A 14,056-nucleotide genomic window follows, 5' to 3' on the forward strand; every position below is an offset into this window, starting at 1 on the left:
GTAATACCATCATACCAGGTCATACATTATTCCTTAGCCCTGTCTAATAATATTTTCCCTACAAACTAAATACTACACAACATTATTTTATTTTCTCTCGCATAATGTTATTTTTCCCTCATTAATTTAATTATTTATCAGCTTATAAATCGACCGCATCCATGTAAACAACCGAAGCCCTTTTTGTAATCTCGATTGACTTTGCAGGAAAGGATCAGCATTTATAACCATATATATAATATATATGAATATATATACAGATGTGAGCACATTTACAGAGCCAGTATGTAGTGCCGGTATTATATTTGTAGTTCTTCGCTCTTTACTTATTCCTTTATTCACATCACCCTTTCAAGAGCGAATCCAATGAATTCGCGAGTGCCCAAAGTCGACAATCACTTCACAATTCAACTGTATGATGGATATAAGTGTATTTTAGACAAGACTCCCCCTAATTTACAAACAGACTTTTCACGAGCCTACGTACGTTTTGTCACAATTCACGCGCTATTACTTACTACCAGTACTTTGTACATATATTTTTTTTATTATTATTATTTCATGTGTATATATATATGGGCGTATGTATTAAGAGGTATTCAAGGCATCTAACGATTGTACTTGATGATCCCGCCCGCATCATCGAAGCTCTACGCACAGATGCGTTTATAGACTGTGATTTTTTTATTTTATTTTTTTATTCTGATTATTCTTTACTGTGGCCTCGAGTTATATATACTGCAAATAGACTTGAATAGTTTTACAAGTACATATCAACTTATGTTCCATTTTTACATCTGGCTTAATCATTTTTTAATTTTTTAATTTATTTACTCAAAATATTTAAAAAATTTTTTTTATTTTCTTAGAAAAAAAAAATATATATAATTTTATTTGAAACAAATCAAAAGCTGTATAATTGAGGCTTTTTATTGACGACTCTTTTGTACCAGATTATTAAATCCTGATATAAAAAAAAATTTTAAGATAACGTGGGTTGAAATAATTAAATTACTAAATCTCTCGGTTAAAATCATCATTCAATTACTCAAAAAAATTGAATAATCTAACAATAGATTTATTTTCACAGTATATCTGGTGAAAAAATAATTTTTAAAAATAAAATTGATGATAAATCAAAGCAAAGGTAAAATTTTCCAAACAATTATTTAAACATATACCAGATGTCTCAAGTCATTAACACAGAGTATTTTTATACCCTAATAATACAATATCACACCCTCAGAGATTAAGAGTATAGAAAAAAAAAAAAAATAAATACGAAGGATGAATTGTCATAAAAAAAAAAAAAGGAAAGTATCAGGGTGGGCGATATCGAAAATCTAAAGACATTGGGGTCAGATATATTTTTTTACTACCCCAATATAGCTTTTGATGATGGCATGCGGTATCTGTTCTTGAATCGAGTGCGTTACCTGATTGCTCCCCGGTTTCTGGAGATAGTCTTGGCCCCCAATGCTGGCATTCCCTGTCCACCTATGCAGGCATCCATTCGTAAAAACACGGCCTCGTGTGCGCGCGTGCTTACGAATGAGGATAAAAGGAAAAAAAAGCACGTGCCCTGATCGAAAAGCAAGTTGTAGTATAAAGTATACCAACACTCCTCCTTTTACCTTTTTCCCTTCACCCTCTTTTAAATTAAACTTTCTCTCTTGTTCTTAAACTTTTACCCTCAGCTTATTCTCTCAGTGTAAGCGTATTTATATATTTATCGGCGCGGGGTCTAGTCGAAGCCCGGTGTGCAAAATAGAGACGAGGGGGCAACTCGCGGGCAGACCAGGTGGTATGACGTCGCTCACTCTATGGGGCCACGCATGGGGGTCGCCAAGGCAGCTGTGCCTTTGACAATGCTTATGGATAATGCGACATAACACATCACGTACATATTATATATATACACATATATCTATACATGCTTTCAAAGGGAACGGGGAACGGGACGACGTATGCTCTAAGACTTTTTGCGATTATGGATCACCCCAATGACATGACAATAAAATTTTTATATTAATTTTTTAAGCCCTGATTTCATTTATTATCAGTTTATCAATTTACAATTTTACTTATAATATAAATTAAATAAATTATTTATTGACTTTTGGATTTTATTTATTTATAAATTACAAATATTTTATATTATATATGTAATTATGTTGTATTGTATAATTAGACATCCCCAGTAGGTGAACTGGAACAGGTTTAAAAATAAAATTACCATTTTTTTTGACTTGAATACAAGCGACTTAATTTACATTACAATAAATAATATTTTATTATAATGTAAATAATTATAAAAATATTTTTTTTAAAATATTAAATCAATTTCTATTATATAAAGTAATAAAAAAAAAAAATCAATGGCTAAAAATTAATGGAAGATATATAAGAAAATTATTTGAAATCTATGACATTAGAAAGAATAATAAATAAATTTGCGAGCTGCTACGTCATGATGTCAAGTCTTGATGATATAGCTGACTATAGGATTACATAAAACAGCATACCTTAAAGACATGTCAAAGTATGACGTCAGCGATAATTACGTCACAAGACACCCACGTGCTGCAGGTTGTTCCGGTGTACGGGTATACTGTTCCCCAGTTGGAGTCTTGTTGAAAGCTCATGCACGCAGGCTGCACTGCAGTTACTTTTATTTGGTATGCCCGGGAGTGGAACGAAACGTCAAAGTGTGCGAGTCACGAGTGTAAAGATTTTTATGACGGATACGATCTTTGGCTGCGTCGCACCTTGCAAAAGGCTCTCGGTTATTTTTTTTTTTTTAGCTCCTTTATATATGTACTTATAGATATGCTTGTGTAAGTTCTTTAAAGGCGGCTCACATACGTCACACACTCAAGAAGCCAATACAACTTATACTGTCCCCCTTAGTACAGTGGCTTTACAAAAAGGAACTCAGCAAGGTGATTCGTTTGTAAAGAGTAAACCTGAGGTTACTTCAAAGAACTATGAGTACACTAGTTATTTATGGTGCCCACCTTACTCTGTAATTTTAATTATTTTTCTTTTCTTTATAATTTATTATTTTATTTTAATATGAGCTGGGCTCAAAAATTATCTCAAGTAACATACGTCGGATATAAAAATGACTTTTAAAATTACGAGTATGTCCATTAAGCAAATATATTTACTTTAAATTATTTTTTTTTTTTATTCATATTTCATATTTATTATTTGTGCCGGTATAGAAAGTCTTTAAATATTTATGATAATTTTTTTTTCCCGCTAATATATGTGACCATCTAAAAATTTAATATATTATCAAGGACAAAAAATATGATATTTTTTTGTCATATCCATTTTCCCTCTGTTTTGAAATATAAAATAAAATCAAATGAACACGGAAAAAATAATCAGTAGCTGCTACCAATTGGTGATTTGTAGCCGCTACCAATTAATTTTCGGTAGCCGCTACTGATTAATTTTCGGTAGCTGCTACTGATTGGCGATTAGTAGCCGCTACCAATTAATGTTCAGTAGCTGCTACCAATTATTTTTCGGTAGCCGCTACCGATTATTTTTTTTCATGAACGATTAAAAAAAAAATGACAAAATATTTTTGTTTTTAAAAAAATTTATACTTTTGTATATTTACCAAAAGTATTAATAAAAAAAAAAAAATTATGCGTGAGATAGAAAATGTGTACGAATTTAAAAAATACATCACGCGATCTGTAATTTATTTTTGCTTGTTCGCGAGTTAACTTTTTTTATCAACATCAATGTTTTGTTTCGTGTCTTAGAAATATTCGTTGGCTGATAAAGTAGGGTCAACAAGTGTTTAAAAGTTTAGCAAAAGCTTCTTGAGCCGATTCACTAAATAAAATATATATATATATATATTTTTTTTAATATTTGGTGTTTAACGTTAATTAATTAAAATGGTGAATGTGATAACTGATAAGTAACGTAGCCGGTAATAGTGGGAAGCCAAAACAAAAGTTTGTATTATCAGTGAGCATTATCCGTTGACACAATGATGAGAGGGCGATGCCGACTCACTTCACTTCAGTTAACAGTTATGTTCGGTGGGGCCACGTCAAAAGGTCATACCCAGTGTACACGCATCTGTGTTTCGTTGCTATGGTGTCTTGTTTCACGACTCCTGTATACGCCTTTAGTAAGTTCAATTGTATGTCTCTGTACACATCGGACCATCATCAGAGACCAAACAAAAGCTACTGGTATATCCTGTGTACACGTGATATACGTCATTCAATGTCGTCAAATGGATTGCTCTGCACAACGTCAATCTTTACTCTAGATCAAAAGAATCCTTCAACAAATCTCGCGACACATCCAAAACATTTCTTTTTTTTTTTTTTTTTTTTTCAAAATTTGCTTTTTTATAGAAAATTATTTTTTTTATTGCAAAAAATTTGGAGTAAAAATTATTCAACATTTTTTTTGTATTAGATGGTTACTCAGAGGACACTAAGGATTTTTTTTTTAGTGTCCAGAAGTCTTATTTTATTTAGATTTTTTAAAAATTATAATTTTTTCAGCTGAAAATAATTAAAATTCCTTTTAGATAATTAAAAAATTTTAGAATAAATTTAATTATTTTTATTATTAAATTGTATGACTCAATAAAAGTATGGTAACTAAATACTGTCATCGTCCGGTCAATTATAAGATTAGTTATATATGTAGATATATAATATGTATAATAATTTTAGTGATATATTAACATCAACAAGGACCATATGTCGTAATGTTTAGAGCATGACAAAACGCGTGCCAAAATAAACACGCACTGCTGACTTATGTTTGTTAATTAATACATAATCTAACTAATCTAAGTATGTTGATAATATTTATATATATATCTATATCAAACATATATTGCCTACAAAATATAAGCATATGCTCACACATGATAATTTACTTTTTAAATTATAAATTTTTGAGAAATTTATAATTTTTTTTTACCTCTCCCCGGTAAAAAAAAAACATATAAATATATATAAATTTTATGCCACATATATCTCATATATAATATATATGCGCACAAAAAAAATTATTTGGAAGTCAGCAGACATTTAAAAATTTTCGGATTTTTTTTCCAACAAATCAATTACAAAAAAAAAAAAAAAAAAAAAATGCACATGTAGAAAACTAAAAAAACTATAAGTGCAATTTTTTAAATATTTTTTTTTTTACAATTTAGCGTTAAAAAAAAAAAATAAAAAAATTATTAGACGTCGGCTAATTCAGTATCATAAAAAAAATATGTTTGATAAATTGCACATACGTCAAAATATATATGAGCTAACGTAAAAAACCATATGCACATATATGTTATATAGATTTTTCATCTATATATTTGTATGGGTGCTGGTAGTTTGGATTAATAATGTCAGTATGTAATAAGTAGTGAGAGTTTTATAGTAAAATAATATTACTACAAGAGAGAGAGATGGTAAAAATATTTTTGGCACGTGGTAAAAGTAATTTAACAAGTCGCGTGTATATCTATGTAGAGTAATAAAGAATAAAAGGAAGATAGAGGAGGCTGCAAGAGCTTTAGGCATTCAAGCAAATATATATTTGCTACATTAGTAGTAGTTGTAGATAGTTGTTACTATAAAGTACATATATATATATATGTATATGTATATGACTAGATATAGGAATTATTTGAGTTTAGTTTGGGTTCAGATCGGACAGTATAGTGTTTAATATATGTAGTATATGTAGTATGTAGTGGGTAGTGGGTAGTGTAGAGTCGCGTGCTTGGCACACCAGGGCGACAAACAATGACGAAAATCAGGCATTGTGGTAGGCATTGTGAGGCAAAAAGCTGTGACATCGAGTTCGGCCAGCTGCACTTTGCCCCTCTGTCTTCTATGCCCCTTGAGCTACTGTACTGACGCTGGTTGAGTACACTAAGGGGTAATGTGTGTGTACATGTGAGGGGAAAGGGGGAGAGAATAAGGAGAGGGTAATGTATATATATGTATATATGTATATATGTATGTAGATATCGTACAGATGGATAAGGGACGCAGGGGAGAAAAAGGACCAGGGGAATGATCGAAGGGTGGCTGACAGACTTGAACTGAAACTTGATTTGTTGGATTGCGCGTGCCTTAACTTTACGGCTGTATATTATTAATTTTCGTGTGTGTGACGCTACATTATTTTAGACACATTGTGATTCATAATTTACTGATGATTTTGTAGATAGACAGATATATAAATGCATTGTTATTTTAAGGGGGCGGCTTTGACGCCTTACGGTTGACACTCGGGAAATTATAATGACTGATTAGTGTAATTTATTTAATATTTTTTTTAATATTTAAAATTTTTTATTTTCCGTAATTGAACTTGGGCAGTGTTAAAAAAAAAAATTATGACAAAATGTCAGTCTAAATTTAAAAAAAAATTTTAATTAATTAATTAATACGTAAAATAAAATTTTAATCAAAATTTGAATCAAATTAAAATTATATTTAAATTTAATAAAAATTAATAATAAATTTTGAATGAAAAGTTAATCGATTTATTTAATCAGCATCATAAATAAATCGTATTATTATAAAATCGATTGATCAAATCGAAATTTGTTTAAATTGAATCGGACGAATAAATAAAATTTAAATTTAATCAATATGGAAATAAATCGGCTCATTAAAAAAATCGATATAAATCGAACTTCGATTGCGATATTCGATATTACGTAAAAATCGAAAAAATCGACCTGAAATTTATTTATAATAATTTAAAATCAAAAATCAAAAATTAAAAGTCAGAAAATAAATCGATACTTGAATTGATAGGAAACAGGGGGGGGGGGGGGGGTAGAGGCCTGCAGTGCAAGCTGGATTAATTGAAAAATATCAAAAACCACAAAAAAAAATGATTTATTATTAGAAATGAAACTTTGTCACGGAGAAAAAATAAAAATTCAGTATAATGTGAAAAATGAATAGAAATACGGAATAATGTGAAAGGTGTAAGAAAAAATCGATAAGCAATTGTCGCCTGCAAGCCTATGTAAAGTAGCGTGGGTTCAACGGATTGTAAAAATGCATATGCAGCTGCCAGATTTATATATTATTGTAACACGCGTCCCATTGTAAATGAAAAAATCGTAAGGATTACTTGAATGCAAAAGTGTGCTGCCCGAAAGCTGCTGCAGAACTGTAACGATTTCGAATCTGTTAAACCTTTCCTATTATTCATCTTCATTATTGTATTCATTTTTTTCTTATTCTCATACTTCTTATAGTTAAAATAATAATAATAATAATAACAAGAAAAAATATCGTCTATTTATATTGATGCGTGTTCTCGTGATCAGATGTCCGTACACTCATTCGATTTAACCGTTTGAAAACATATACCTACAGGTATAACAAACGCCCTCGCATCATCTGCACTCTTGAGATATATATTTTATTGTACTGAAGAATATATGATATATATAGATAGATATAAAAGATCTTCCAACGGTTTTTCTAGGTTTAGTGAAACTCTAGACTTGTTTTTATATATATGTATATGTATATATTTCTATAGATGGACAACAGATGCCTCGAAAGCTGTGTTTAATGTAATTAATACTGTTGATTTAATTTATTTAAATATTTATCAATACTAATAAAAAAATTTAACCTTTTAATTTTTTTATTTTATTAGAACAGCTCGTGACTAATTTTTTTTATCCCTGGTCAATTTTTTTTAATTATAGCTTCCAAATTTATTTAATTCAATTTTTGAAAAATTTTAATATTTATTTTTTTATTTTACTTGAGGTAACTCAAAATTAATTGTCAATAGAAATTTTTTTGGCAAATTAGCAGTCAATTAAATAAAAATTCACGTAAACGTAAACAAAAAAAAATTTTTTATATAATTTTATGGCAAAGATAAAAAAATTAAAATTTGGAATAACAAATTTCAGAAATTTAAAATTAATTGTAAAAATAAATTGAAATTTGAAAGCATTTACAAAAAAAATTTTTACCAAAATTATTGAATACTTGATTTCGCCCAACTCTTTCCCGATCACTGATAAATTTTCAAAAATATATTTTTGGAAAATTTATTTAAACTAAAAATATTTAATATAATACTAAAAGTCAAAATTTGATAATAGCTATTCAAAAACATCAAATAAATGCCCAATTACCGGGATATTTTAAATGTACATACGAAAAATAAGCTAAGAAATTTTTTTTCTCCCATAACAATTTAACTATTCAACAAAAAAAGTCAAGATGTCAATAGTAGGTACACACCAATAATTGGGACATTAACCTTCCCATAATTGCCTATAAATCAATTTAAATATTTACAGCTAATTAAGTTCAAATAGTTGAAAAAAAAATTCAACAATAAAAATAAAAGCAAAATTTCTTTCAGCTCAAGACATCATTAACATCATTTTAAACTTGATGTTCATTGTGCTCTGTTTAACAAAAAAAAAAAAAGCCTAAAGAAAAAGGTAAAAGTCCAGAGATGTTACAAAGCCTTCCAATAACGAGACGTTTCCATTGACGGTCACGTGCCTCGCACGAGTCAACCCCTCGGGTGACTGATGTTCTGGCAAGAATCCCTACGGTTTCTTGGCATAGGTCGCATTACTCGACTCCAGCTCGTGCGTTCATTCATACATACATACATATATATATACTACCAGAAGTATCATCATAGGCATTATTGCAACCGACCCATACATTTTTGGATTAAAAGATGCACATTTACATCTACACCCACACCTACACCGACTTCTTCACCTTCACTTTTACTTTTATACCCTCAACTACCCTACAGTCACACCTACACCTACACTTACACATTCTATACAAAAGCATATTATATATAAAAAAAGACCCTTAATAATATGAGCAAAAAGTAAAGGTGTCGAGGTAACAAACCGAGACACCTTTCCCTTAAAGGTGTATCATCGGTAGCTCTCTTTCTTACGCTTACATAAACTAGCGTCTTCCTGTTCTGGTCTCTTCTCACATATCACGTCTTCTTTCTTTCCTCTTTCTCTTTTCAAGGGTGGCTGCTTATGGTTACTAGTGTACCATGTAGACTAGTGTATAGTGTGTATTTAGCTACCGAGGTACACACCTATAATACACACGTGGATTATACTTCCGGCTCGGTAGTTTTCGTTCATTGATACTCTGGTGTGTGGTACTTGTTGGTTCCCTTTCACGTGAGTCTAGATCCCAAACGAGACTGGGGGACCCTCGACAATTCTACACCATCGACACAACAAGACTTGCGTCTTCAATGAAAAGACATTACGTCTGTTTAAAATGAATGAATGCAAGGTGGACATATATATGTTTGTTATATTCTTTGAGCGTTTAACAGGTCTTACTTACTTACTTTTACTTGTCTAACACTTTTTATCATTTTTTTACGGCTTTTTATTCATAGTCTTGTTATTTTATTACAAAAAAAAAAAAAAAAAAAAAAAAAAAAAAAAAAAAAAAATACTGTAAAGTAAAAATTGTCTTAATTTTTGAAAAATATCTTGAGCTCAATTATTTATAAAAATTTTAATTTTAATTGCGTTAATTAATTTTTCATAAGAAAAAAAAATTTTTAATTATTAATGCCAGTAAATTAATTAGGTAAATTTAAAAAAAAAAATATTTTCAGTTATTCATGTGTAAACATATAAGTCTTCATATGAAATTAGATTCCTACATGTATCATCGTAAATAGTATCATGTATCATTACTATACATGATACTATAATTACCCAAACATCTCATCAGAGGTTTCATCTCGTATCCACATTACATCATGTCCATAAATACCAAACAGTCCAATATATATGTAAATCAATGTACATATGTATGTATTTATATATAGGTTATTTATCCAAGTGATTGAGGAAGAAGTAAAATAAAAAGTAAATGGTAAATTGAACAGATGGCTTAAGGTAATTGAGCATTGTTTGGATGAAAAGACGATAGAAAAATTCCTGAAGATAAAAGTAAACTAAACATAAGGCACGAGCTCTCTCCTCCCTTTGCGATATGATGTGTGTACATGGTTCCTCAACATTAACCATCTCCCCTTTTTTTCCTGGCGTGGGGTGTTCCGGTGTGGCATAAATCACATCCTTGCTTGCTACCATATCCTGTCCATCCGGCTTCATGCTACACGAATAAGTGCCCTTTCAACCTCCCTCAAGCACGCACGACACACATGGATTATTATTATTATTATACTTATATATATATATATATATATATATATATATATATATATATGTATAAATATGTGTGTGATGTGGAGAAAATAATTGAGAGCAAAGTGTGAGTGAAAGAGAACTAGATTAAATAAAAAGAGAGAAGCGAAAGATGAAAGGATCTGGAAGGAAATTGTGTGCGTGCGCAAGAGTGTGATGGTGTAGCGCGTGCGTGTTTTGAAATTACGCAACCCGAGGGTCGCGGGTTAGGGGGAGAAGAAAACTAAACACATGAGGGGCATTAAATGATGGAAGGTATGGCGAAGAGGGTAAGGAGAATAAAGGGCGAGGGGTAGAAAAATGAGAAAGAAAAAGACCTTGATGGCTGTGGGGAGATTCTAGAGGGTGACTCATCACCTGGCCCGTGCCACCAACTATATACAGGGATAGACGATTGCATTGGCTCGTAGTAAAAAGTAAAAGGGGCAGGTGATGAGGACTTTTGGTCACGAGCGGGCGGGGGGTGTTACGAACGGGAATTTGATTCCCCTTTCGAGTTTGTAAGGGATGCATGCGGCTTTTTGAGAAATCATAAGGGGTAGACTGTGTGTGTGAGAGTGTTTAAGGGGAGGAAAAAAAAAGAAAACGAGATGCGTGATAGCTACTATCCGTGTCATGACGCTTTTAAGTATCGCCTTTCGCTCAGATTACGAAGCTAACTATCGATTTCAAAGTTTTTTATTTAATGTCGTAGTAAAATATTTCAATAATTCATTTTATTTTATTTTTATTTTTTTTTTTTTTTTTTTGATTGATTGGGTATTGAGTACTACTAGAAATTCTTGGAGACATATGTTTATTTTTTTTCATATTTTTTATTGAGTAAAGGGGTAAGATTATGACGTAATTTTATCATGAACTTATGGTTTGACGTTTCTTAAGTAATTATTTATTTTATTATAAAAAATCGAAACTGATTTTTTTTGGGTCAAAATAAGATTGTCAAATTCCAATAAAATTTGATTCCGTCATTAAAAATTTTATTTTGGAGCAAAATTAATATTTTCAAAAAAATGTTAGCTGCCCCATATTACCCAGCTTTCACTGACTTAATTTTTTTTTTAACAAACTCAATTAAGAATTAACTTAATTTTAAAATTTCATATTTTTCAGTCGTTTTAAAAAATAGAGCCAATTATTTAATTATTGATCTGCAAATTTAATAAATAATTTAAAAATTGCTCGACAATAAACTTGAATAAAGATCAACGAGTATTGAATGACAAGTAAATAGTGTCTTCATCCATCCATACATACATACATATCTATATAAATACCCATCCATCGATCTTGTTATTGTATAGTCCCCGCGTTAACATCGCGATCAGCTCCCCGCAGCCGATTTCTATTTTTATCCATTTACGCGCTGTCACATCAACCTCGACAGTCATGTCTGCTCTATCTTACATTACTTGCAGTATATAGCTCTCCTGATATAAGTTTCTACAATGGACACTTCCAATTAAATCGATCGTCTTGCCCATCATCAGCCAGGTGCTACGTCCAATTCAATTGCATACTTAATTATTTAATAATTTTATTACCGTCCCCATCTCGGTTCTCGTAATCCATTATTTAAATAATCATTTATATGTAAAATAATAAATAATTAAATTTTTTTATTTTATTTAAATTTTTAAAATGAGATTTTAATTCCACTAGGGGGTTGCATTGGCACATATTTATACTCCGTTAAACACTGAGCTTGTTCTCTTTTCAACATACGCCATATGGTGTCTTTTTATATATATACAATATATATATATATACGCATTATATCATTATCCACTACTATGATTTATATAATTCCCTTTTAGTTCATAGGGTATCAGTAAGATTTTATTAATTATCTTAGATTTTTTTTTTCATATTTGAATTTCCCGCCATTTCAAAATATTGATTTAGCTAAAAATAAATAAAAATTATATAGTTAAAAATAAAATTAATAAATTACTGTAAATTGTCATTTAAAAGTTCATGTATATATTTACATATATATATATATATATATATATATATATATATACGCATTATATCATTATCCACTACTATGATTTATACAATTCCCTTTTAGTTCATAGGGTATCAGTAAGATTTTATTAATTATCTTAGATTTTTTTTTTCATATTTGAATTTCCCGCCATTTCAAAATATTGATTTAGCTAAAAATAAATAAAAATTATATAGTTAAAAATAAAATTAATAAATTACTGTAAATTGTCATTTAAAAGTTCATGTATATATTTACATATATATATATATATATATATATATATATATATACGCATTATATCATTATCCACTACTATGATTTATACAATTCCCTTTTAGTTCATAGGGTATCAGTAAGATTTTATTAATTATCTTAGATTTTTTTTTTCATATTTGAATTTCCCGCCATTTCAAAATATTGATTTAGCTAAAAATAAATAAAAATTATATAGTTAAAAATAAAATTCATAAATTACTGTAAATTGTCATTTAAAAGTTCATGTATATATTTACATATATATATATATATATATATATATATATATATATATATATATATATATATATATACGCATTATATCATTATCCACTACTATGATTTATATAATTCCCTTTTATTTCATAGGGTATCAGTAAGATTTTATTAATTATCTTAGATTTTTTTTTTCATATTTGAATTTCCCGCCATTTCAAAATATTGATTTAGCTAAAAATACATAAAAATTATATAGTTAAAAATAAAATTAATAAATTACTGTAAATTGTCATTTAAAAGTTAATGTATATATATATATATATATATATATATATATATGAATATATGTGTAATCGATTACAGTCGGAGTAAACTTAATGACAGAAAGTTTTTTTTGTTGTAAAAGTATATAAAGTTGGGTGATTTAAAAACGATTTGATAAAAGCAAAGAAAAAGTTTATAAATTACACTAAAATACTATACGCGAGCAATCATTTTTTTAAGTATCAATAGAGTAAGTTCTGTTAATTTTTTTTTTTTTTTTTATTGTAATAATATCGCTCGATATTTAATTTCAGAGCGATCCAATGAGGACGACCAAAAGGACATGTGACCAGTGACATTTCGTGTTTCGCTGTATCCGGATTATATTTTTTCTCGGTCACTCTGCGCAGGGATTGGATATATAATTTAAAAATTATTTTTATACGAGCACAGTGAATTTAATTTAATTTCGGTGTGTTAATTATTAATAAATATACTTAATAACAATAATAATTAAATAAATAAATAAATAACCATTGTTTTCATGTAACAATAAAATTATTATATATTTGTAAATATGTAATTTCATAAATATTATTATTTAATTACTATGTTGACAAAATTTCATAAATAATGTTGACGTTTAATTGTAAATAATATAACATTTCACCATCAATAATTTATATTTTATTATATTTTAAATTTTTTCAGGTAAAACGGGGTAAAAAAATACTAAAGAAAAAAAAATATATTTTTGCTCCTACGTACTCAAAATTTTGAACTTCTTACTGTCAGAAAAATAAAAAAAAATTTTTTTTTTAATTTTGGACAAAATGGGGCAGCTTAAAAAATTTTTATAAAATCCGTCATTTATAGAAATTCACAAATTTTAATATGAAATATTTTTTGCGAAATAATACCTGGAAAAAAAGTGATCCCTGATTTTTGTGCAACTATTTTTGGTTAAATAAAAATAATTAACTCAAGTAATGAAATTTAAAGTTAACACTAATATCGTTCCTATAGACAAGACACGTCGATCGAGTCATTGAATATTC

Source organism: Microplitis demolitor, chromosome 8, assembly GCF_026212275.2.
Source record: "Microplitis demolitor isolate Queensland-Clemson2020A chromosome 8, iyMicDemo2.1a, whole genome shotgun sequence".
NCBI classification, from domain to species: domain Eukaryota; kingdom Metazoa; phylum Arthropoda; class Insecta; order Hymenoptera; family Braconidae; genus Microplitis; species Microplitis demolitor.